Here is a 25,813-nt window from a genome sequence, read left to right as displayed (position 1 = left end):
GCTATATTAATTGAAATAGCATTGGCTTAGCAGAGGACTGAGGCTCGATCCAGCCTTATCCCGCGACAGTGCCCACGCATCTATTCTCCCAGAGGACTAAGGAAGCAAGGAATTATTCCACAACACAGGCATCAGCGCATCTGAATCTTAATCTCCTGGACTAGACTCCCACACTTTCGGAGGGGGAAATTATTCATCGCTGGATACAGGTGTCCGTCCTTCCCTAGGGAGGTGGGTTGCCAGGTCCCTTAGACCTGCTGGTGGGGAATTGGGGTGTGTGTGAACTTACCAGGATTGGGGAAGAACACTGAAAATAAGACATGACATGTCTATGTGACCCAGAAGTGACTTAGGTATGTTGGGGGTGATGCTCTGGTATTTAGGCAAAACTCTATTGTAGAATTAGCCTCTACCATAGAGTTTCGCCCAAAAACCAGAGTGTCCACACACACACCGATGTCACCGACATGCCTATGTTACTTCTGGGTCACGTAGGCACGTTGTGTTTATTTCCGGCTTCTTACCTGTGTGGGACGGGTAATTGGGAGTGAAGAGGAGCGCTGGAAACCGGCGGACCCCCTACCCACACTGGGGGGGTCTGGCATCCCTAGGAGGTATATTTTATTGTACCTGAGAACAAGAGGTGTGGTTAGGGTTGCCAGCTCTGGGTGGAGAAATACCTGGAGATTTTGGGGGTTTCCAGGTGTGTATACTTCTTAGGTGAGCCCTCAAGAACGAGTTCTGTGGAGGGCTTTAAAAAGGGACAGATCTAGCAACACCTATTGGCCATAGTAGTTGAAGAAAACCTCCACAGTTTGAATATCTGCTGCTGGAGGTAAACAAAAACAGAGCACTTTTGCCTTCATGGTGGCTTGTGGGCTTCCTAGAAAAATCTGGCTGGCCCCCGTCAAGAACAAGGTGCTCTGCTAGCTGGGCCCTCAGACTCATGTGGGGGGCGGGTCTTGGGTTCTTACAGTCAAAAGCTATTCAAATTAGTTATGTCCTCTGCTACATTTTAGTACTCAGCAAGAAAAGCAGAGTTAAAAAACCCCCAGTGCAGATTGGTCTCCCATCGTAATTTTCAAAAGACTTCTTGAACACATACCTGGCACAGAATCAGCACCACAATGAGCTAATCGTTGAGGGAGAAATTAAACCTAGAGGTACTTAAACCTAGAGCTATTTTGATTGCATGTTTGGCTGTACGAATGCCTATGTGTGTCTATTTGTATATATGTTCCACCCGTTTGATCTACCAACACGGTGGGGGGAGAGGGTATGCAGCTAGTGTGAGATGCATCTAAAAGCTGGTTCATACACAAAATGTTCTATGGATGCAGTGCATGTACGAGCCCAAAGGTGAATCCTATCCCTCCCCACTTGTACACAGTGGGGCTCAATGTGAATGGCCCTTTTTATTTAATCTTTGCTAATGGATGTTCAGTGCATAAATTGCGCCTGCCTTTACCTGATCAGAATGTTTTACTAGTTGCTGATGAAGGGCTACTCTAACCTTCAAATTTCAGACTGGTCTAAAAGAAGTAGTAAATATTTTTACCCATTGGTGTCAATGATGCTTCCCCTAAACCAGATGCTCTTCTCTTTGGTGCACCAAGAAAAACAGCATCAGATGCCTTAAGTGGTCGCATTGCTTCTGTTCACAGACATGCACCAACAGCCCACCCACCCCCAGGCCAGAGCCCTGTGTATTTATGTGCACATGTGCACACACGCACAGAGTTCCTGTGCATTCAAACATCTCATTTCCCCCTCCCCCCAAAGAAGTCAGTGGATTTGCACATGCTCAGGGGTCATTTCCTGCAGGAGCGCACAGGAGCGGAGCTCCGGCAGTAAAGAGCCCAGGGGGCGGGCACATGCAACAAGCCCCACCCCCTGCTCCCAGCAGCCCTCAGTCAGAGCAAGAAGCAGCCAGGTAAGTTGCAGAGCTCCCCCGGCCCAAAACAGTCCAGTGGCACCTTTAAGACCAAGTTTTATTCAGGTACAAGCTCTCCCTCCTCTGCGAGGACAGATCTGCACATTCCCCCCCCCCCCAATAGCTAGCAATCCAAAACAGTCCAGTGGAGCCTGAGCGGTGGGTGTTGCCTTCTGACACACTTCTGGTGATGTCAGGGGGTGTGGCATATGCAAATAAGTTATGCTAATGAGTTACGCTAATGAGCTCCTGCCCCTCTTTTTCTACAAAATGACCCCTGCACATGCTAAAGAATGCACACAAAGATCTACTGTCCCCATTGAAATCAAACAAGGCAGCCTTGATGGGCTAGGGAGCCAACATAAGTGTACTGGGACAGTTACGCTCATTAGACATTTGCAGATTGGAAACAAAGAGTTAAAGGGGATAGAAAGTTATAGGCCATCTCCCCCACTTCCTTTCCTGGTCTGAGGTCACCCCGTGAGCTTCCTCACTGAGCAGAAGCGTGAAGTCAGCTGCCTGCAGTCGAAGACCCAGCTGCACCACCCACCCTGATTTCATTTGTATAAGATCCCAGGTTCAGGGCTTTTCTGCACGCTCAACTTACTCCTGGATTTTCTTAGGATTCAATCCACAAGTACTGGAACTGGTTTGGGCAGAGTTCTTCTACACGTTTGCTGTCCATCTGCATTTTTATTGGTGTGGAGCTAATTTTCTTCTGCATGTGTCTTAAATGATCAGGATTTCCAAAGGAAGGTGCTCTCATCATTGGTGGTGTCACAGTACCCCCCCCCCTTATTTTTGTGCACATGTTTATATCAATATAACCATATTGTGGCTGCATTTTTAAATACGGCACTAAAATGTCAATATATTGGATACTTCCGTAATTATAGGTCAAGCAGGTTCTCTGTATTCCCAGCTTTAATTTTAAAAAAGTAAGTCTCTAGGCTTTTCCTTTGCAGAGATAATGGTATAGCTCCACAAGGACAGGTACTAGAGGTTGTTTTTTTTTAAATGAAATCTGGAAATCCAGAGAACCTACTGCAGACGGCCACATCTCTTCATGAGAGAGAGTGCTTCTGTGGCTTTCCCCCCCTGTTACCCCCCAAAAAGATTTTTAGACCTTTTTTTTTGTATGTAATCATTACTTTTAGAATAATTTTACTTAGCTTGTTGTGTGTCCTTCTTAACTTTGAAACTTCCTCAGTGATTGTGCACCCTTCAGTGTTCTTCTGGTTTTATTCTATTGATTTTTTTTTGAGTGGCAAAGGGCCACATCGTGACTTCCAGTGTCTCTGCCATTTTGTGAAATCTTTTAATTTTAGGTCAGTGATGAGCAGAAGGCTTACCACTCCTGGGTCAGGGACTTTTGGAAATATTATACAAAAGATAATATTTACTTATTTAATATATTTAAATCCCATCTTATATCTTCATGGCATAACAGCACAAAAACAAGTTGTTCCGAAATGTCGCAGTCTGTTAACTAAATAAAACCATATAAAAACAGTACACAGATTAAAAAGACAAACGTTAAAAACACAAATCTGTCAGAACACCTGCACCGAATGCTGTCTGAAACAAAACTGTAGTGCACGCTTTCCTAAATGCTGCCAGTGAAGGTACCTGCCATACCCACTGTTGTAGTAGTCCCTGAAGGCTGACCCCACCATAGAGAAAGCCTAGTTGTTGCTATACCAACATTCCCAACAGAAGGCACCACAAGGAAAAGGCTGTCCAAGGAACGTAACTGGAGTATGGGAGTATGTCCGGAGGAGATGTGGTGTTTCCATAAGTTGGAGGGTCCCAGGCTCTGAATGGCTTTAGGAGTAACAATCGGCACTTTTCACTTGAGCTTGGAAGCAAATAGATAACCGGTGCAGTTGACGAAGTTGAGTAAGAAAAGGGGTGGCAGGAAGGAGCAAGGGTGTGAGAGAAGTAGGGGGAGAGGAGAAGAAGCAGAAGTGGGGGAAATGGGAGAGTGATTTACTTCCTCAAGTTTCTTGTGGGTCCCCACTTGTAGGGTATAATGCTATAGAGTTCTCCTTCCGAAGCAGCCATTTTCTCCAGGTGAACTGATATCTGTTGCCTGGAGATCAGTTTTAATCCCAGGAGATTAAACTTGGAGGTTGGCACCCCAACTGATCACCCATAAACTGTGCAGCTAAATATATTTCTGCCCCCTTCCTAGACTATTGTCTGGAGAACAGAATTGCCCCAATGAATGCAGGCACTGAAGATCTGACTTCTTGATGGTACTGTGCACTAGATAGTCCGTTGGTGGTGGTAATTTAGTATAGGGACAGCTCCTTATATCATATTTTAAAATGTTTTACATCCATGGCGGTATCTGCATTTGTCTTTCCCACCGGTGTCCCAGCCTTTTGACTCCGTCTTCAAAAAAGCTGTCTACATTTGGTGTCGTTTTCACACCTGAACAGTGCTAGCATACTTTCCCCCTCCACATATGTTTATCGTCCTTTGGGGCAGCTCCACTGTCATTGCACCTCTGCACTGCTTTAAAAGAACCTTCTCCAAACAACATTCAAACAAGCATAGAAAAAGACTGCGTCACAGCAGCACGAAAATGATTTTAAAATGCAAATGCAGATTCGCCCCATCATGGCTGAGACTGGACCCACACAGGACATTTTGATTCCTGAGGCAGAAGACCTAGACAACAACAGCAGAAATAACTGACAGTGTTCTGTTCATTTGTTTCTTAATTTCAGAGGGGTAGTAGCCTAGTAGGCCACAGTTGGTTTGTCATAGCAAAAATAAACAGGCGCCTTCCGGCACTTTAAAACTAACAAGGTTTTATTCCGTTGTAAGCTTTCATGGATGAGAGCCCACTTAGTTAGAAATGAATGATGGTTCCTCGCCAGGCACACATTTACATAGAGGTTATAAAGGAAAATATATAAATGGCAGAGTCAAAGGGCTAAAATTTTACACAATTACATCTTACCCTGTACTACCTGCATTTAATAAACTTTTGACCCTGTTGCTCAGCCCCCCCCCCCCTCCCCCCCCCCAATCTCATATATAACTGTATGCCAAGTTTGGACATACAATAGACATCTGATGAAGCGGGTCAGCAAAAGCTGCTGCCAGAATATATTGTCTGGAGAACAGAATTGCCCCAATGAATGCAGGCACTGAAGATCTGACTTCTTGATGGTACTGTGCACTAGATAGTCTGTTGCTGGTGGTAATTTAGTATAGGGACAGCTATACTATATATATATATATATATTTGTTGTTCAGTCGCACAGTCGAGTCTGACTCTTCGCGACCCCATGGACCAGATCCCGCCAGGCCTTCCAGTCTTCCGCCATCCTCTGAAGTTGGCTCAATTTCATGTTCTTTGCATCTATGACACTGTCTAACCATCTCATCCTTTGCCATCCTCGTATTCGTTGACCTTCAATCTTTCCCAGCATCAGGGTCTTCTCCAGTGAGTGCTCCCTTCTCATTTGGTGGCCAAAGTATTTGAGCTTCAGTTTCATTATCTGGCCCTCCAGGGAACAGTCAGGGTTGATTTCTTTTAGGATTGACTGATTTAATCTTCTTGCAGTCCAAGGGACTCTCAAGAGTCTTCTGCAGCACCATAATTCGAAAGAATCTATTCTTCGGCGCTCGGCCTTCCTTATCGTCCAACTCTCGCAGCCATACAAGACTGCTAATTACTTTTGGCTGCTTTTTTAAAAAAATTCAATTTGCAAACAAAAATAAAACACAAGTTACCATCAACTACAATACATAAGACGGCAATAAATCATACATAAAGATAATCATCTACAATCATCTTCACTGATTTTTGGCTTTTTTTTTTTTTTACTTTGCTGGAAGCCCGGCCTTTGAGGCGGCCTCCTCCCTCCAACTCTTGAGAGGGCTGCTCTGGAAAAAGAGCTCTGGTTGGTAACTTGTGTGGGAGAGCCCTGCGCTGTTCTCCCACAGAAAAGGGATGGCTGGGGTGTGTGTGTGTGTGGCAGTGAGAAGAGCACCAGTTTCAAGGAAGACACCCCCCCTGCTTCTCCCCCCCACACACATCTTTCTGCAGGCTCACATGCTCAGATTGTCTCAGTCATAATGACACACTCACAACACACCCCGAACCCGCAGCAAAACCCACAGAGGCCGAGCTGAGCAGCTCACAGGAAACTGACAGGAGCGGAACTCGCTTGCTTATCTCTCCCTTCACATCACAGCTCCCGCTGCCGCTTCTCTGCCCTGACCATCCAGGCATCCCAGCAGACTGAACTCTACTGGTGGGGCTCCTTTTGAAAGCGTTGCTTGGCTTTCTCTGCTCTTTGGGGGATTAAATCATCATTCCTCTAGCGCAAAACTACAGCTGGGAAGAGAATGTGCTGGGGTTTTCTTTCTGGATCTCTCCTTCCTAAGAAAATAGTTGCTCCGAAGACTCTACAAGTGGGGTGGTTTCTTGTTCGGTATTCGGTAAGTGAGTTCTTCCTATCTTCTTCTTCTTCTTCTTCTTCTTCTTCTTCTTCTTCTTCTTCTTCTTCTTCTTCTTCTTCTTTTTCTTCCTTTGTTAAAAAAAAAAAAGTGGACCAAAGCACTTCTAACTCTCCACTGGGAAAGTCAAACCCTTGTCTAAATGCTCTTTTACGGAGGCAGTGGGAATTCAAACTGTTGAACTTTGGGCTGTGTGTTTGTTTTATATATACATTTAGCATTTTTATCCTATGTACAAAGGGGTCCCCCCCCCCCGTACTATGTGCAAAATCCTGCCAACCTAGCAGTTCGAAAGCAAGAAATTGCAAGTAGATAAATAGGTACCACTTTGGTGGGAACGTAACAGCGTTCTGTGTGCCTTGGTGTTTAGTCATGCCGGCCACATGACCACGGAAACGTCTTCGGACAGCGCTGGCTCTTTGGCTTTGAAACGGAGATGAGCACCGCAACCCTAGAGTCGGATTCGACTGGCTTTCGAGCAAGGGGAACCTTTACCTTTACTATGTGCAAAGGCTTCAGAAAGTGGCCTAATACTTTCTGGGTTTTGTATAGAAAGCTGCAGGAGAGAGACATGCTGTTCAGACCCAGACTGAATTCAGATCTGAATCCAGGGGTCCATACACTATTGAGAGGCGGGAAAAGCAAATCTCTGTCCACTTGGGATACTTTGCTTTTCAGTGGGGGGTGGGGGTGGGGACGCTCAGTCAAATTGTACAAACCGAAGGCAGACCACAGGCCTGTCCAACTCCCCCCCCCCCCACACACACACACAGTGGATTCTTGCTTGGGTTCCTGTGTGCAACAGGGGTCCTCTCAGTGTTGTACTGGCTGAATATACATCATTTAAGAAGTGGTTTGGGCAGAATGATTATAATGACATTAATGTGCGTCGGGGCTGTTCAGAGTAGCAAGTAAGAGACAAAATCCCTGTGCAAAGAGGTTTATTACCTAAAACTTGCCATGGAAGGCACAACTGAGGTGGGAGAAAGACGGAGGGGAAAGTGGGCTGTCAATTCAGGGTAGGAAAGTACGTATTTTGTTACACAGATTTATGTTCCAGCAGGGGATGAGGATAGGATTTTGCTAATGTTGCCAACCCCCAGGGGAGGACTGGAGATCTCCTGGAATTACAGCTGATGCCCAGACCAATGTTCCCTCTAAGCTGTGGAGTCTTGTGAGCAAAAATTCTACTTTGTGAGCCACTGGCATTAAAGTTGTGAGCGAGTGATTTGGCTACTGTATAAATTAGTGTGCTCTGGAGCCATCCTTCCTGAGCGAAGACAAAAATGTGTGAGCCGGAGGCTAAAAAACTGTGAGCTAGCTCACACTAACTCAGCTTAGAGGGAACACTGGCCCAGACTACACAGATCTGTTCCCCTGGAGAAAATGGCTGGTTTGGAGGGTGGTCCTTATGGCATTGTAGCCCACTGAGATCCCTCCCCAAACCCTATCCTTCCCCGGCTCCACTCCCAAACCTCCAAGAACTTCCCAACCCAGGGCTGGCAACCTTAGATTGTGCCCCTGGGTTCAAGAGGGATGTAGGTTTTGAGCAGGGAGTTGTGGGAAGTGACAGAGGTGGCCATGCCATAAAAGTTCTGGAGTGGACTTCCAGACAGGCCTGTAGCTACAGTGGGGCCTCCCGGGGCCCGGCCCCCTGACTTCTTCCCAAGGCCCCCTGACTGTTGGGGAGAAGCCACGGGAGGCCGTTCGCGCCTGCCCTCCCAAGCTGCGAATTCATGGCTTGGCGTGCAGGCGCCTGTGGCCCTCCTGGCTTCTCCCTCAAAGCTTTTAAAGGGACCCTTTAAATGCTGGGGGGAGGGAGAAGTGGGGCAGCGGGCGGGGGTTGCATGTGAACTTCCCCCCAAACGAAAAAAAATCCTGGCTCCGGGCCTCATAGGCGTAATCTTCGTGGGGGCGGCGGGGCGTGAGCCCCCGCCGAAATTTTCAGGAAGGTACTCAGCCTCCCCCGGGAGCCACCCTTGCTCCTAGCAAAGCAATGCCTCTGGTCGAGCCCCAGCCCCCCCCGGGAAATTGGAAAGTCTACACCCTTGCCGGGCCTGCTTCCAGACCTAAAGAGCTGCAAAGCAGAAAGGATAGAACTGTTGAAGGGAGAACTTTGGACCTTTAGAAGACCAAAATCCAAGGCGGGATAGTGTAGTGGCCTAAGATTCCATGTTCAAGTCCCCACTCTGTCATGACATTCCCCGGGTGACTGCGGGCCAGTCTCTCTCAGCATAATATGCCCCACAGGCTAGTTGTGAGGATAAAATGGAGTAGGGAGGAATGATGTATGTTGCCCTGACCTGAGCTCCTTGGGGAAGGAGGAGCATAAAACAAATAAAACTTACCTAACTTGTTTTAAAATAAAATTAGAATGGTGTTTTGTGTAAAGCAGGGCCCCTCCCATTTGTTTTGGGAAATTACTTGACTTCAGCATTTCAGCAAAAATTTGCCACTGAGGAATTGTGCCTGGGTGTTCCCATTTTTTATTTATTTATCTAAACGCATCTGTCCTGCATTGAGGGCTGCTTACAATAATCAGCATAGGATACTCACTGAAAGCCAATAAGTATCCATCTAAAAAGGTTCTGTCGCTGTAGACAAAAGCCACTGGTGGGAAGACCTCTAACAAGGCCCTGTGAAAAAGGACACTTTTGTAGGCCTTCTGGAAAGCTCTTATAGACGCTGCCTTCCAACACCCCTCTGGCAGGCCCTTCCCCAGGATTTGTGCCATGACAGAAACCACATGAGACCTCTCCAATGAAAAGTGCAGCTGGCATTCACCACGGTGTGACAAAGCACCCAAGCTCATTTGAACATGCAAGTATTTTAAGGCATGATCCAGCCAAACTTACTAGCCTGTTGATTTTAATGGCAGATATTTAGACATACATTTAAGTCTCACTTTGAAAAGTCATCTCGGTCAGAATCCCTCCCCCCATAACTCATAATTAATTAAAAAACAAATTCAGAACACTGGAATTAAAAACATAACCCTTGCACACTTATGAAAGAGAAAAAGGGAAGCTGAGGGGGGAAATCTAAAATGTATCTTATGTCTTCAAGCAAGATCCAAAAATTTGTAGGCTGAAATGCTTACACTGTGCCGCTTCTGTGCAGTTTGGTGTAGTGGTTAATTGCGCGGACTCTAATCTGGGAGAACCGGGTTTGATTCCCCACTCCTCCACTTGCACCTGGCTGGATGATCTTGGGCAAGCCATAGTTCTGATAAGAGCTGTTCTTGAAAAAGAGCAGTTTCTGTCAGAGCTCTCTCAGCCCCACCTACCACACAGGGTGTCTGTTGTGGGGAGGGGAAGGGAAAGGAGATTGTAAGACGCTCTGAGACTCCCTTGGGTAGTGAAGGGTGGGGTATAAATCCAATCTCTTCTCTTCTTAATGGCAAGTCACCTGCCAAATGCCAGAAAATGGTACTGATGTACAAAATAAATATGGAATAAATCAACAAAGAAAAAAAGACTTGAACTGCAAAGATATGAGGACAGAATCCAGTACAGAGTTAGGCATGTTTCAATCCATTGATATCAATGCTCTTCAGTGTGCCTAACTCTATCTTCTAACAATCTTAACAGTGTTTGCTTCATTTTGAGAAACTAAATTTATGAATTTTGATTTTTCTCGCAAATGAACTGTTTTCCCTGACCGCCATCTTTTATTCTGAACCAATATGTTTCTAAATTCTAATTCAGTTCCATTGTTTTCCACTGGAAAGAGTTTGTGCTCTTGGAATCAATGGAGATTAAATGACTGGATTCCACCCTTATCCCTTATTTCATTGTGTCAGTTTTCGAACAGGAGACCACCACCACCATAAATCTGTGATTTAATGGCGCATACATACATATACCGTACATTGCTGCTAGATTAACAATACCGTGTTTCCCCCAAAATAAGACACTGTCTTACATTTATTTTTTCTCAAGAAGACACACTAGAGCTTATACCACAAATGCATAGAAATCCTGCTAGGACTTATTTTTGGGGTAGGTCTTATTTTCGGGGAAACAGGGAAGGTGTCAGTTTAAGAAGAAGAAGAAGAGAGAAGAGATTGGATTTATCCGCCGCCCTTCACTACCCAAAGGTGTCTCAGAGCGGCTTACAAACTCCTTTCCCTGCCCCTCCCCACAACAGACACCCTGCGAGGTAGGTGGGGCTGAGAAAGCTCTTGACAGAAACTGCTCTTTTTTCAAGAACAGCTCTTATCAGAACTATGGCTTGCCCAAGGTCATCCAGCAGGTGCGAGTGGAGGAGTGGGGAATCAAACCCGGTTCTCCCAGATTAGAGTTCGCGCACTTAACCACTACACCAAACTGGCTCTTTAAGACCATGAAACACAAAAAAGTCACTAGCAAATGTGTGTGAAAAAACCTGCAAAATGTCATAGACAGATTCTCCTGTTTTAAGTGGCTATCAGTACAGTTTTTGGTTTCTTGTCCTGGGCCATATTTCAGTTCCTATGCTTTCTAAAACAAACATAAACCTGTCTGGAAAAGGACACTGGTAAAGGACCGCTTTACCTATTACTGTTTTAAGATGAACCCACTAGACAGTCCCCCCCCATCCAGCTATACAGACACAAAAGCAGGTTCCCTACCTGTGTCCTGAGCTGGCACATGCAGTTCCTTAGCCCTTTGTAGCAGATGGGGCTGTGCACATGTAACCCTTTTTAAAAGGCTAAACTCCTATTTTAATTTATAAATCTACAATTCCACCAATCAGTCATTTGGGAAGAGGAGGAGAGCTGGATTGAGTTCTTCCATATGCTTTCTTCCATGCCAAACAACTGATGGGTAAGATTCTAGCTACTTTTACTGAAGTGTGCTCACGCGGCCACAGTAGCTGTGCTCGCACACCAATGGATCAGGACCTCTGTGTGGATACATCACAATGCGCACATGTGGGTCACAGATCCCTGTTGGGTGTATTTATTTATTTATTGGAACTTCCATCCCGCCCCTCCCAGCCAAAGCCAGTTCAGGGCGGCTTACATAAAAACAGATAATTACATTAAGACAGAAGTTATGATTAAAACCATTCTAAAACCATAAGCTGCGGTGGTGGGTGCTACAAGCATGGACGGCTTCAAAAGGGAATTAGATAAGCATATGGAGCAGAGGTCCATCAGTGGCTATTAGCCACAAGGTATAGCTAGAGGCTCTGGGGCAAGTGATGCTCTGTCTTCTTGGTGCTTGGGGGGGGGGTCAACAGTGGGAGGGCTTCTAATGTCCTGGCCCCACTGCTGGACCTCCTGATGGCACTGGTATTTCTGGCCACTGTGTGACACAGAGTGTTGGACTGGATGGGCCTTTGGCCTGATCCAACATTGGCGTCTCTTATGTTCTTAAGTGGTTAAGACGCTGAACTGCAGGCTATGGAAGGTCGGTAGTTCAGCAGTTCGAGACACGGGTGCCGCATGATGGAGTGAGCTCCCATCTCTAGTTCCAGGAGACCTGGGTGCCGCATGACGGAGTGAGCTCCCATCTCTAGTTCCAGCTCCTGCCAACCTAGCAGTTTGAAAGCAAGAAATTGCAAGTAGATAAATAGGTACCACTTCGGTGGGAAGGGAACAGCGTTCCGTGCGCCTTGGTGTTTAGTCATGCCGGCCACATGACCACGGAAACGTCTTCGGACAGCGTTGGCTCTTCGGCTTTGAAACAGAGATGAGCACCGCAACCCTAGAGTCAGATTCGACTGGCTTTCGAGCAAGGGAACCTTTACCTTTTAAAACCATAATAAAGTGCTAGTAGTCGTTGTTGTTCATAAACGGTAGCTGCCATTATTCACAGTTCTCAGCTCGCAGTCCGCTTGCAGTGTTCATTTTGATTGTCCTTGCGGTGCTTGTTGCTCTTTAGGCTGTTGGCAGTTTCCGGATTCCAGGGCCCTCTCCCATTCAACCATCCGATATTCTTCATTGGTGGCGGCGGCTCCCAAAAGCCTGGTGGAAGAGCTCCGTTTTATAGGCCCCGCGGAACTGTAGAAGGTCCCGCAGGGCCCTGATCTCCTCCAGGAGCTCATTCCACCACATTATGTCATGTGCAGTGTTCCCTCTAAGCTGAGTTAGTGTGAGCTAGCGCACAGTTTTATAGCCTCTGGCTCACACTTTTTTTTGGTCTTAGCTCAGGGAAAGATGGCTCCAGAGCAAATTAATTTATGCAACAGCCAAATCGCTCGCTCACAACTTCAATGCCAGTCGCCCACAAAGTAGAATTTTTGCTCACAGGACTCCACAGCTTAGAGGGAGCATTGGTCTTGCGGCCCTAGTTTAATAATAGATAAGCTTGGCCTGCATATTGTGCAGCTGTACCACATGTGTGGGTCCCGAAGGCCAGTACCATTTAGAAGATAACTTCAAATGTAGGTTCCACAGGTTAGAAAATCTTTGAAGTATCTTCAAAACCATACTGACCTTTGGGGAAATGACCTGGATAGCCCTGGCTGGCCTGATCTCGTCAGATCTTGGAAGCTAAGCAGGGTTGGCCCTGGCTACTATTTAGATGAGAGGATCTCCAAGGAATACCAGGGGTGTGACACGGAGGCAGGCGATGGCAAACCACCTCTGAACATCTCTTGCCTTGGAAACCCCTATGGGGACGCCCTAAGTCAGATGAGGCTTGACGGCACTTCCCACCACCACCTTCAAAATAGTACTGACCTTTGGGAAATCCATACCTGATCACCCCACGCGGCTTTGAACTGTGTGGCCACCATACCAACCCTACATCCATCTACATGGTAGCCATAACAGCCCAAAGCCACGTGAATGGAGTTGGTGTCATTATAGGGTACTTCCTTCCTTCCTATGAAGGTCCTGTGGCTGTTCCTTCTCCCGAGCAGGAGTTATGAAAGTCCTGCAGTGCAGATCTTTCTCTACTGCAGAGATCTCAGCCTGTGAATACGATGCAAGAGGCTAAGTATGCTGCAAGTTGTACATGAACCCCTCTAGAGTATATATGCATCAGTGGTTTTCATGTGGCTTGTCCCTGAGACGCTGTATCTAGTTGCTGGAAGTCATAATCTCATTGTAAATTATGTTTCTTTACTATTGCACATGCCACTGACATTTAGGTGTAGGCACCAGTGGACAGAAAGTGGCTTCGGATGCACATCTTTGTAATCTAGAAATGGTCAATCTGAGGTTTACACGTGGCACAGCTCCTGGGATCTTCTCTGTTGTTCACACATCTTTGAGTTGTACCTGATCAATTCACATATTGTAATAGTGGGCATTTGTGGCCTATTTCCTATTTTCAAAACACACGTTGTAGGGCTGCTGCATTTTGACTGGCCCTGCTTCTGCATCTTTAAACCCATCTCAACAAGCAGAAATTTAGCAGATGAACTTTTTTGCACCACTGACCTTTCTAGGAAAAGCTTTTATTGGTTAAATTTCTCTCTGTGGGGCAATTTTTAAAGGCACATGAGAAGCACCAGAGAAAAACCTGGCAGTCTGACGCTGCTTCCAGATGGACATATTGCACTGTCCTTGATTACAAACTGGAGTACTTGGTGGTGGTGGTGGTGGGGGGGGGGAGAATCCAGATTATGTCATCTTCTAATAATCCATTATCCCCCTCTGATCTTTCCCAAACCTGTTCTCCTATGATCTTTTTTTTGTTTTTGAAAGAATGAATACACTCCAAATTAGGGTTACCATATTTTGAAAAGCAAAAAAGAGGACATATTTCCCGAATGACTACTTCAAACCAGTGATCGCTATGACGAATCTGATTTTAAATACCCCTACCATTAAAGCTGTGATAATTGCTACTAACTAGGAATATTCCTAACCTTCCAACCCCAAAAGAGGACATTTTCATCAGTTTTTTTCAAGAGCCCAAACAAGGGCGTGTGCGCGCATACACACACACACACAGAAAAAGAGAGAGAGAAAGGACATGTCCTCTAAAAAGACGGCATCTGGTAACCCTACTCTTAATGCATTTGCACACCATCTGGATGGACAGGTGTGTGTTTTTGAAGGTCCCCATCCACGCTGACACCATTTTCCTTCTGTCAGGTCCTTGCAGCTGCCATTTTTTCAACCATATCACTGGAGAGCTTTTTAAAGTTTTTTTTAATTGGTAATTTCTGTTGTCCTAGGATACAGTAACTTTACAATTTATTGCCATGTTCTGCTAGGTCTTTTGAATTCCCAGCTTTCATTTTTTTTCATTTAAAGAGGAAGACACTATTGCTTTTTTGTTACAGAGATATAAGGACAAAGGTGTGGGCAGTTTTTGTGCAGACTGCCTGGAAAGGAATGGGGTAGGGAAGCTGGAGGAAAGGTGGAGCAGGGTGGGAATTAATTGCTGAATTGATCATGTGGGTGCTCTCTGTTGGCTGTGCGAATATCTCTGCGTTCTCAGTGACAAGGAAGGCAACAGATTATTGTCACTGTGTGGATGCAGTCTCAATCAGTAGACACAAGGGGAACAAGATGATTGCGATCAAGGATGGCTTCTTATCATTTGAACAAAGCTTGAGTACAGCGGCACCTTTAAGACCAGCAAAGTTTAATTCTGAGTCTCAAACTTTGTTCTTTTGCCTCAGACCAACACGGCTACCCACCTGAATCTATTCTCACCATCTACTTACTGCAAGCCAGAAATCCCTGCTTTCATAAAGTGCCCCTAATAAAGCAAAATGTAATAATATTTTTTCATTTTCTTCCAGCATGTAGGGAATTCTTATTCACAAAAGCAATCTTGAACATGGACATGTACTCAAAAAGATTGTTCTGGAAGAGAAAGGTAAGGAAAATTTCAGTAAACGATATTTGTCCAAGAAAGGTGATTGACTTTAGCTTTCTTGTATTCATGGGTAATTGTTCAGTACCACTGCAATCATTTGAAACAGGTTAATTTATTAACGCTGCGTCTTTATGCACAATTACCTGCAAGTAACCCTCATTGGGACAAATGCATCAGATCAAACATGCTATGCAAGCTAAAGCCATACGGAGCGCGAATTAAAGCACAACAAACGTATAACTGATAAAGTATGTTTATGCCTATGGGAACTCATGATTTGTTACTGCTTATGATACAGCTAGACTCTTGGCTGCTTTTGCTGCCGAAAAGAGATGAAAACGGCTATTTGTTTGGTCTTGAGGTGTATTAAATAAAAAAAGGCCCAGTACAAACTTGAAACATGGGCCCCTCTTCAACGGAAACATTATCTCATTAAACATTTTTTAAAAATCTATTTTGTTTCTGAAATACTGTCACTAGATCATATCATAGTAATGGGCTTGCAGCCCAGATGCACTGCCCCCTCCCTCAGTTCCAGCAAATGGTCTTCATTTATCCCTCTGCTTCATGCTTGGACCTTGGAGATAAATTATTCCTGTTTAGTTTGAAGACAACATTAGAATTCACCAGAAATGTTATTGTTACACAAATGTTACGGGCCCCACTGGTGGACCTCCTGATGGCACCTGGTATTTCTGGCCACTGTGTGACCCAGAGTGTTGGACTGGATGGGCCTTTGGCCTGATCCAACATTATGTTCTTATGGGCTCTCTGGCTACACAGCGTTCAGGTGGTGTTAAAAGAAGCACCGTCAGAATGAGGGACCAGTGAAATTTACTTTGCCCGCTCTCTCTGTCCATCCATTTGCACGTGCAAAGCTTTCCTCTCACAAAGAAAAAGTGGTTAAGCCTGCCCCTTTGAGTGCTCCTGAAGTGTCTCAAAGCGCCCATGGATCTCTGGATGAAAAGCAAGAAGTTTAATTGGTGGTTGAATGTGTCGTTAAGTCGCAGCCGACTTATGGCAACCCTGTAGGGTTTTTCGCAAGAGACATTCAGAGGTGGTTTGCCAGTGCCTGCCTCTGCGTAGCAAGCAACCCCAGGACTTCCTTGTTGGTCTCCCATCCAGATACGAACCCTGCTTAGCTTCCAAGGTCTGATGAGAGTGTGCTAGTCTGGACCATCCAGGTCAGGGTGGACATTTAATTAGCTCTGCCCAGTCACTGTCAACACTACAGAATGTTCAACACATTTACAGCAAAGTCTTGTGTCTTTCTTGTTTCTTCTGTAAAAATGCCTGAGATGGCTCACAGCATTAAATACTGAACAAAAGATATGTGACTGGACAGAAGGCTGTCCTGCCCCTGAAGGGGAAAGCAGCCACTCACTTGAGCCTATGGGAGTGCCGCTCCAGCATCCAATCACCTTTGAGAAGAGGGTGGTGGAACGTTGGAGAAGAGCAGACAGAGTGAAGGGTGGCTCTGCTTGGCAGTGTGGCAGAGTGGCTCTTCTGACACAGAATAGAGTATGCAGTTGTTAGGCCTGTCTCAGGCAATGAGCAGACCTCGTGCCATTTAGTCTGACTCTTGGGAGAGGGCAGGCTGGTGTGGGTGGAATCCTGTCTCTGTGTTAGATTTGATTTGATTTATTAGATTTCTACCCCGCCCTCCCGCTGGCGAACTGGTAAAAGCTTGTTTATGCTTGAAAGCAGGGCTTTTTTTTCTGGGGGAACATACCAGAATGGAGTTCCAGAACCTCTTCAACAAAATTATTTTTAAAATGTTTAAAAGTTCATGGGTTTTTAGTATACAGATTGAAAACATTTCCCCCTTGAGAGTTCCGGCACTTCCCCCCCCCCCAAAAAAAAAGAGTATTAAAGAAAATTGAAACTCCTCTCTAATTGGTGTGCCTCAGCCAGGTTTCTCTTTTGTCTGTCTGGAGACCTGGGCTGTGGATCTGTTCCTTTGTTGTTAATATATAATTCCTGCCTCAGTGACCTCCATATTCTACTTCTGCACCACAAAACTTACCTCACAACAGCGAACCCAAAGCTAAGACACTCACTACGTTTAGAACATCTGGTATCGGAGGGGAAGGTTCTTAGTTTAAAATAAACCTGGTTCCCTCAAAACCATGGGAGGCTGTGTGGCTCCCCTCAGCCCGTCACAAGATAGAACCATAATAAAAGCAGAATTAAATTATTATAATTGTTTTTTGCAAAGCGGCAGTAAAACCATCAAAAGGCAACTCCAAAATTCAAACACTTAACTTGGACAAACAGAACAGTTTTTGCCTGGGGCCAAAAAAATGTATCAAACTGGGCTTCAGGCAAGATGCTGTGATGATAGCATTCCACGACTGAGATGCTACCAATGGAAGTCCCCTCCCAGCAGTCATCCATCTCACCTCTAGTGCCAGAGGCATACAGAGTGAAGGCCTATGCAGTTATCAGGCAGGCACATCTGGGAATGTGGTCCTCCCAATAATCTAAGGCCGATCGTGTGCTGTATAAGATATTGAATAGTGAACAACATAGTTCCGTGCAAAAGGAACTGCACTGACAGAGCTGACCAGGATATCTTCCGCTTTCAATACTCCTTCCCACACAATGACAGAGATTTAAAAAATGTCTTTTGGAAATGGGATGGGAGGTGGATGGGAGAGGACTTGGACAGTCAAGGAGATACAGAATGGCTTCAGTGTGCTTCCTCCAATGTGCAGGCCGTTATCGTCCTCACCAAAAATATTTTGGTCCCTGATGTTAATAGCTTGGTGGGCCTGGATGAGGGGTAGAGATAAAATAAAGGTGAGCTATGAAAATGTTTTATCCATGAAAACCAATGTGTGTGTGTGTGGGGGAAACTAAGAATAAATGCACACTCAGTTTCATAGTGGATGTTAGGGGGAGAGAGCAAAGAATATGGTGTCCCATGTAAAATATGAAGGCAAATTTAGCAAAGTGCGGACATTGAAATTCACCCCTCTTACCCAGGGTTGAACCAGATACAGTTCCCCCAAATATTTTTTTTTGTTTTTTGTTTTTACTACATTGACTTCTGTGTTTATTATATAACAGGCAGATGCGGACAAATCCTTGTTGTTGGTGTGGACACCATTGATGGCTAAATTAGTTCCATTTAAGAGATTGTATTGCTGCCTATGCCAGGTTGATCAATGCCACACACATTTCTGTTATTTGCACCATGCCAAATCAACTATAGAATAAATAGAGAAATCAATGCAACGGCAACAAAAAGGACTTTGCAGCCACCCTATTTCCATCATGCAAAATATTTATAGCTTGTTGAAATCAAAATGACATTTGAGCTCAAAAGGCACTGGATCCTTTTAGAAAACCCAGATTGCTGCAAACATTTTTTATAGATCCATGAATGTATTTATTCTGAACCAATGCATCAAAATGTACAGCCTGATATATAGAAGAAAAAAATAAAGCACCAGACAAATAAACCTCTAATGACAGGCATGGCACCCTTAAGACCAACAAAACTTAATTCTGGGTATAAGCTTTTGCGTGCACACAGAAAGCCAGGGATTCTAGTACCCAAGTGTTTGCCTTTGTTGAAGCAATGGTGCAATCAGTCACATTACAGACTATATTCCTTCCGGTCTTCAGCTAGAGATGTGGCTGGGTTTTCCCCTGATAATTTTGCAAATCTATCAAACAAGGACCCTAACATTAATTTCATTGGAAACTGTGACCTGCCAATCTATCCTGTATTCAGGGCACTTCCTCCCCTTCAAAATTGCTTTAACTGTTGCTTACAACAAGTTAGTCAGTGGGTACAAAACTATTTGTTATCTTCTAAGGAGTTTAATCCTTACCTGGTCTAATGTATTCATCCCTGACCGCGTGCGAGACAGGGTCGCCACGCAGTCAGGCAGAACGGCCGAGCTTTGCTCCTAAGAACAATGGCCTCAGTGGATCCTAGCCTGCTCTAATCAGAGGACTAGGCTCCTGGCCGAGAGTCTATGGAACTCTCGGCCACTATAAATAGCCAATGACTTGTGTGGGGTGTGTTTTGGGTGTGGGGTTTTTAGGGTATATAAACTGGCTTGTGAGCCAGGGTATTTTGTCTTGTTCCTGAGCAATAAAGTATGAGAGCTGATTTTACTACGTTAGTCTCAGTACTTTTCACCTGGATAGCCCAGTCTCGTCAGATCTCAGAAGCTGAGCAGGGCCGGCCCTGGCTAGTATTTGGATGGGAGACTGCCAAGTAATACGAGGATCATGACGCAAAGGCAGGCAATGGTAAACCACCTCTAAACCTCTCTTGCTATGAGCACTCTACGGGGTTGCCATAAATCAGCTCTGACTTGATGGCAAAAAAAGTAGTTTAATATTTCAAGTGCCACCGTCCAGATAGTTCTGCATTTGGAAACAGCCTGCACCGTACATGCTGTAGCTGTTTCCTTGCATGAGTAAAAACAAACTGTACCCAGATTTGCTAGTATGTTCATGCATCTCAGCAGAGAGAAGCTTGAGCGGTTTATTGTTTGGGTGATGCAGTAGTCCGGATTATGCCCAAACATCTCATGCAGTTGCTTGTAGTAGCAATAGTGTTAGGAGCATCAGTGATGTGGCATATAATGCAAGAGTCCCCCCCCCCCAAAAAAACATATGCCTTTGTAAAACATAGAAAGGGAATTGGATGCAACTCTTGTTTGTGGCTATACGCACTCTGAACATACTCCTCGGCAACCTTGCAGGGAATTGTGGGGTGTACATCTTGGATTGTACGTTTCAGCTGTTTGGGGGGGGAAACTGTATTTTGGACCAAACGTATCAAAATGATGCTCCACCTACGACAAACTTCAGATTCTGTTTTTGTTATCCCCAGTTAAAGGGTTTTCACTGGTATCAAGACTTAGAAGCAGCCCAGTAAGAGATGATGAAGATCTTCTGCCAGTTAAAGTAGACCAGTAATCTGACTCATGATAAGGCTGTTTCTGCTCTTCATGTTGATTTTTGTATCAATATCCTTGGTGTTGCCTCCGACAGATACCTGGAGAATTTGTTCTAATAGAGATGGAGTTCCCAGACTCATTAAGTCTGTAGGCCCTCTTTGAAGTTTTGAAAAAAGGCACCATCACGAAACAACCGCAGCACAAAGTGGCTGCCATGATCACTGGGGCCAATCACAAAATGGTGGGAGGCTCCAAATCATGTGTACTTCCACGGTGGTGGCAGCCGCTTCCAAACGGGTGCTCCTTGCAGCTAACTCTTTACTTCAAGACAATGGAGGAAAACGGGTATCAGGTCTTAGCTTTGGGGAAGTGGTGCTTCATTTCAGTTCCCATAAACGTAAAACAGGTAAGGGGTTGCAGTATGAATAAACCCAAGGTAACAAGAAATACTGCAATTGTGCAAGCAATAATAATGATTTTTAAAGTAGATATCATAAGTGAATACAATTATATTTCTTTTAGTAACAGATGGTGAACAGATGGACGAAATTCTCCGGAGTCGGTGTTCCGTTTCGTATATACTTCTTCCAACATCAACATTCGTAAAGATGTGTCCTCACAGAGTCACAGACATTCCAAATGGATTCTCCGTTTTCCCAACGCATTTGTAGTGTTCATTCCTAATGTATGTCAGACCATAGTGCAAATTGGGGGCACTACAAATGCGTTGGGAAAACGGTGAATCCATTTGGAATGTCTGTGACTCTGTGAGGACACATCTTTATGAATGTTGATGTTGGAAGAAGTATATACGAAACGGAACACCGACTCCGGAGAATTTCGTCCATCTGTTCACCATCTGTTACTAAAAGAAATATAATTGGGGTCATTTCGTAGAAAAAGAGCTAGGGGGACTCATTAGCATAACTCATTAGCATATGCCACACCCCCTGACATCACCGGAAGTGTGTCCTCCCCACAGCCGGCGGCGACCTCCAGCGGGCACCAGCAGGGAGCTCCAGGCCCCGCCCTCCCGCACCTCACCCGGGGAGATGGCATCCCCCCGCATCCCCCCCCAAATGACCCCCGAGTATTTCTCATTTCAGTTTCCAAACAAAGAAGAAAATTTGTTCCCTGCATGACCATAGGGAGAGATTGCCAATCTATAAGACGTAAGAAAGTCTCTGTCTGGCCAAGGGGAGGGTTACGTGGCAGCCCAGGATGAACTCACCATTTTGCTAGTCACTCAGTTGGTAGGAGTAGGACGAAGATCCTTGTTTTTTCCCCCTCTTCCATACAAGACCTTTAGGATTTTATGCACAAGACCCAAGGAGGAGTGGGCACCAGGGAACACACTGTGGGGGTGCTGTGGCACCTACGGGCCTCCGCATTGGGGACTACTGTTGTAGAGTAGATCTATCTAGCACATTTTTATTCCATTCTTCCTCCTAGCAGCTTTTATTGTGACATGTGCTGAGCTGAGAGAGAGAAAGTGGCCGGAGGTCATTCAGAGAGCTTCACAGCACAGTGGCAATTTGAATCCAGGTCTGCGAAAGCTGGGAATTCACAGGTTGCTCTAATGTTATATCAATATAATGTAGGGCTGCAAAGTAGATGTAGGTAGTGTAGATGCAGGAGTCTCTCATACCGCTGCCTCTTGCTGTCTCGGTCCATATACACATTACGTGTTCCACGTGGTCACTGTGAGGACTTGCAGTTTTCCATGGGAGCTCTATGTAGGAGCTCTGTTATAGCCGTGATCCTGACCAGAATTGGACCCCTGCAACACACTTCTGAATAAGTTGCCATGGGGAACTCACAGCTAGGAGTCCATGTGGCGACCAGGTGAAAAACATTGTGTGTAATTTGGCCCTCAGAGACTTTTACGGACATTGTCCAACACGTGAAAATGGTCTAACGTGTGAAAACGAGAACAGGTTAGCTGTTCAGTCATTCTGGCCTCCCCTGTCCATGGCCCCTTTTCCAGGGCCCTTACTGTTCTGGATACTACTTGGGCACTGGAGGTTTTTGGGCTAACTATTCCTGCCTGACGTGAGGCATGGGTTTTTGTCATCATCTGTTGCTACCATCTACTGTTTTATTGTTTCAAGGTTTTATGGGTAAGCCGCCCTGAGCCCATTTTGGGGGGTAGGGCAGGGTATTAATTAATTTATTATAGATTTATCCTTACCCTTTTCTAGGCCACATGTGTAAACTTCTACGGAGACTACAATGCCTTTAATTTCTATGCTGCAGTGTTCCCTCTAAGCTGTGCGCTTGAGCGACCGCTCATTAACACAGGAAGCCCTGCTCAGCAGCAGTCTGGAGCCACCGAAGGTCTTGCACTGCCCATTGGCCATTTTAAGATTACCAACAAGCACACAGGGAACACAGCTAAGTTAGATAAACACAGAAAACACCGTGTTTAAATAATAAACACAATATTCACATGCACTTATAGCTAAATATATTTGCTTTTTATACACAACACGCTGGGAGGCGTGTTGCTAGGCCTGCTTGCTAACTGAATCACCTCATGGGAAAATACATCTACTAGGCTTGCTTGCTCAGCTGAATCATCACAGTGAGAAATACAAGCTGCCTGCTAGCTTTACCTGATGGATCATCACCTAGGAAATGTACAATAGGTTGCTGTACATTGGTATTTATCCTCCATCAGGAAGAAGACAGTTGGACTCTTCATGTTATATAACTTAGTTTGAAAGTGTTTGAAATGTGATGTTGTAGTTTGAAAGTGTTTACAATACACTAGAGTTGATATTGTGTATAAAAAGCAAATATATTTAGCTATAAGTACATGTGAATATTGTGTTTATTATTTCAACACGGTGTTTTTTGTGTTTATCCATTTTAAGATTACAGCAGTATACTCTGCTCAGGGTGTGAACTGCTCCGCTCAGTAGGGAAACAAAATTAGAGGGAACATTGTTATGTAGGTAGAATGAAACTACAATCATGCTTCTGCGTGCTTTAATTTTTGTTGCCATTTTCATAAGTCGATGAATACAAAGATATAAATTCGACACCTGAATTGATTGCACGAGCTGCTAAAAATTCAGAAACAGTTCTTGTGGCAAATTACTGTGGCACTAGTTTTCAAAGGCAACAGCCTGTTTCATCAGATACACGAGGTCGGCAGTGAAGGTCTTGTACATTTGTATAAATGTATGTTTGTAAAAGACAACACACAGAGACACATCCTGTGGTGGTAATGGATAGTGTCTTTTGCGAGATTAGCACACCCATTAAAGTAAAAAAAAATTAGCCATTCAGTTGAAATAAAATAAAAAATACATGATTTTAGCAGCAACCTTAAAATTATCTAGGCATCAGTTCCAATATGCTTTAATGCTATACAAGTATCATGGAAGTGGTCAAGGCTCCTGACAGACTCATAGCTGGCCAGGTTCATGGTGACTGTTGTTTGTATGAAGTTCTGCCTCCTTATATGTGGTCAAGTGTGAACACCCCGATTCCTGTGAGAGCAGCAGTGGTTTCCTCATGACAATTACAATACCAGTTCCTCAGAATGTGATGTCCACTCAAGCTTAGTCTTAGTGAGCCACATGGTAGCCTTCATGGTCTCCCCTTATACTCCCATACTTATAAATCATCTATAAATCCCCTGCATTTGGGTCAAGCTTTGGTAAATCCAAATTTCATTGGAAGAGAGTTAAAACCTCATTCTTAACTCTCGTATCAACGAGACTTAAATAGGCTCATAATCTTGGCCAGGTTGTCCTTTATGCTTTGTGTGGGAAATGCCACACTTTGAAATGTGAACGGATGGTTTATGGCTCTCTTTATTCTAGGGTTTTGAGAGGACACTGGATAAACTAGTTTGAGGTATGCTGGTCAGTGCTGATTGTGGGAACACCTGGCCTTTGTTCTCCTGTTCAGTGTTGTCTGCCTGGCATCGCTGACCAGAGTTCGTGCATTTTCCGTCACAGTGTCTGTGCTATAGAACAGGCTCCCTCATGAGGTGATCGGGGCACAGTCTCTAGAGATATTTAGGTGGTGCTACAAGGCCGGGGGGGGGGGGAAGGGTTTTTAATGGCAAGCATTTTAGCAACAACTTTGCAAAAACATTTGAGGGGGCATTTCGGGATTGTATTGTATATTTTAAATCTGAATTCGTAAGCCCCCTGAATCCATGAGGAGAGGTGGGATATAAGTATGTTAATAAATGAGATTTTAAATCTGCAGTCTAGTTGTCTCAAAGGGCAACGTTTTTCTCTTTTTCATCCCTATCCTTTCTTTCATCTTTGCTGTATAATCTCTCTTTTGCGGACGTTTTCTCTAGAATGGCTGACCGAACATGGAGACGGCGAGCCACTAATCATTTTGCACTAATTCTCTCCTCTCCCACACTTTCTTCCTTCTCTGACTCTCTCATGGTTATTATCTCCTGTTTCTCTGGGAGCCATCTGTGACGTACATCCCTCATCTCAATTATTTTAACTCCCCGCTTGCTGGCTGCCCCGTCTTTTGACTCTCTTATCCTCGGTCAAATAAAAGGCATCTGAAATTTGCTGCTGGAAACATAAGCCTATGAAATACAGGCTGTGACAAATATTCTAGGAAGCTAATTGCCACGCCACCCAGGATTTCCCCCCCCTGTCACAGTGTCAGTTTCCCATCTGCCCCACTGTATTGGGGTTCACAGCAGGAAATTAAAAAGAACTGGGATCTTGGCCTGAGTGTAATCCACCCACGCCCTGAATGATCACTGAGGTAAAACTGTCAAACTTGGGGTGGTTTCTGTGTAACGGAACAAGAACAAAGTCTATTTTAAAATACACACAAGCTGAGGCAAATATTCACAGTGAATAAGGATATTGCGTTGTGAGCTTTTACTTTTTACATGCCTCGGGGAAACACACTTCCGGGCAGACGGGTAAGATTTCACCACAGCACTTTGCTGCTGAGCTATCACGACACTTCGGTACACTTAGTTTACACTATGCATGGCTTTTTTTAGCACTTTAAAATGTTGCCGGGGAGAAGACAGGAGCCCCTCACCCAGCTGTGTCATGGTCCCCAGCAGGATCGTGCCCACAGTGCTTTGAAAGGCAAAAGTCCAGCAGCAAAATGCTGCTGCATCCCTTGTGGTGGAATCAGGGGTGTAGCTTCATCTGGAATCCTTTCATGTTGCCATTCTAAACCAGTTGTTGTTGGCTTAATTCCAAGTAAAGCGATACTGAGATGGAGGTTTCATACAGCGTATTTAAATCTGTTAATGAGCTGTGTCTGTAGCAGTCTGGCCATTTCAAACTGCCCCGCTTCTTTCTCCCAGCTTTTTTGTGGCAGGATCTTTAAATATGCTAACAACCGGCTGCTAAAATGGATCACAAGGGTTATTTGGAAGGAATCCTAGTTTGTCCCTCAGAGCACCGCTCTGATCTGTTGCATTGCTATACTCGCCTGCGACAAAGGCCCTTACATTCTCTGACCCCTCTCTTGAGAGGACTGTCAGAAAAAGAGACAAGACTATTGTGGAGACAGGAGGTGTGCTATGGCTCAGTGGCAGAGCATCTGGCTTGGCACACTGAGGGTCTGGTCACACGGACGTTTAGTGTGGGACTCGCAGCTGATCTCTCCCGCAGTAAAGGTTCCTGTCTATATAGGCAAACCCGCTTCCCGCTCCGAAGCCGGCAGATTCCCGCGGTTTCAGCTCTTTCACCCGC

The 25,813-nt window shown here is 45.0% G+C and overlaps 1 protein-coding gene across 1 annotated transcript in view; it reads left to right on the top strand.

Moving 5' to 3' along the window:
* The first annotated feature begins 15,122 nt into the window (after nucleotides 1–15,122).
* The window catches only part of RHOH (ras homolog family member H), a 15,060-nt gene continuing 4,369 nt past the window's right edge, over nucleotides 15,123–25,813 (top strand). Inside the window, exon 1 of the mRNA XM_015418299.1 lies at nucleotides 15,123–15,180. The gene's annotated coding sequence lies outside the window, so the exon portion shown is untranslated. The remainder of the gene's footprint in view (nucleotides 15,181–25,813) is intronic.

This window comes from Gekko japonicus, unplaced genomic scaffold (genome assembly GCF_001447785.1).
Source record: "Gekko japonicus isolate JY-2015 unplaced genomic scaffold, Gekko_japonicus_V1.1 scaffold55, whole genome shotgun sequence".
Lineage (NCBI taxonomy): Eukaryota > Metazoa > Chordata > Lepidosauria > Squamata > Gekkonidae > Gekko > Gekko japonicus.
This window is presented reverse-complemented; position numbering and strand designations above follow the sequence as displayed.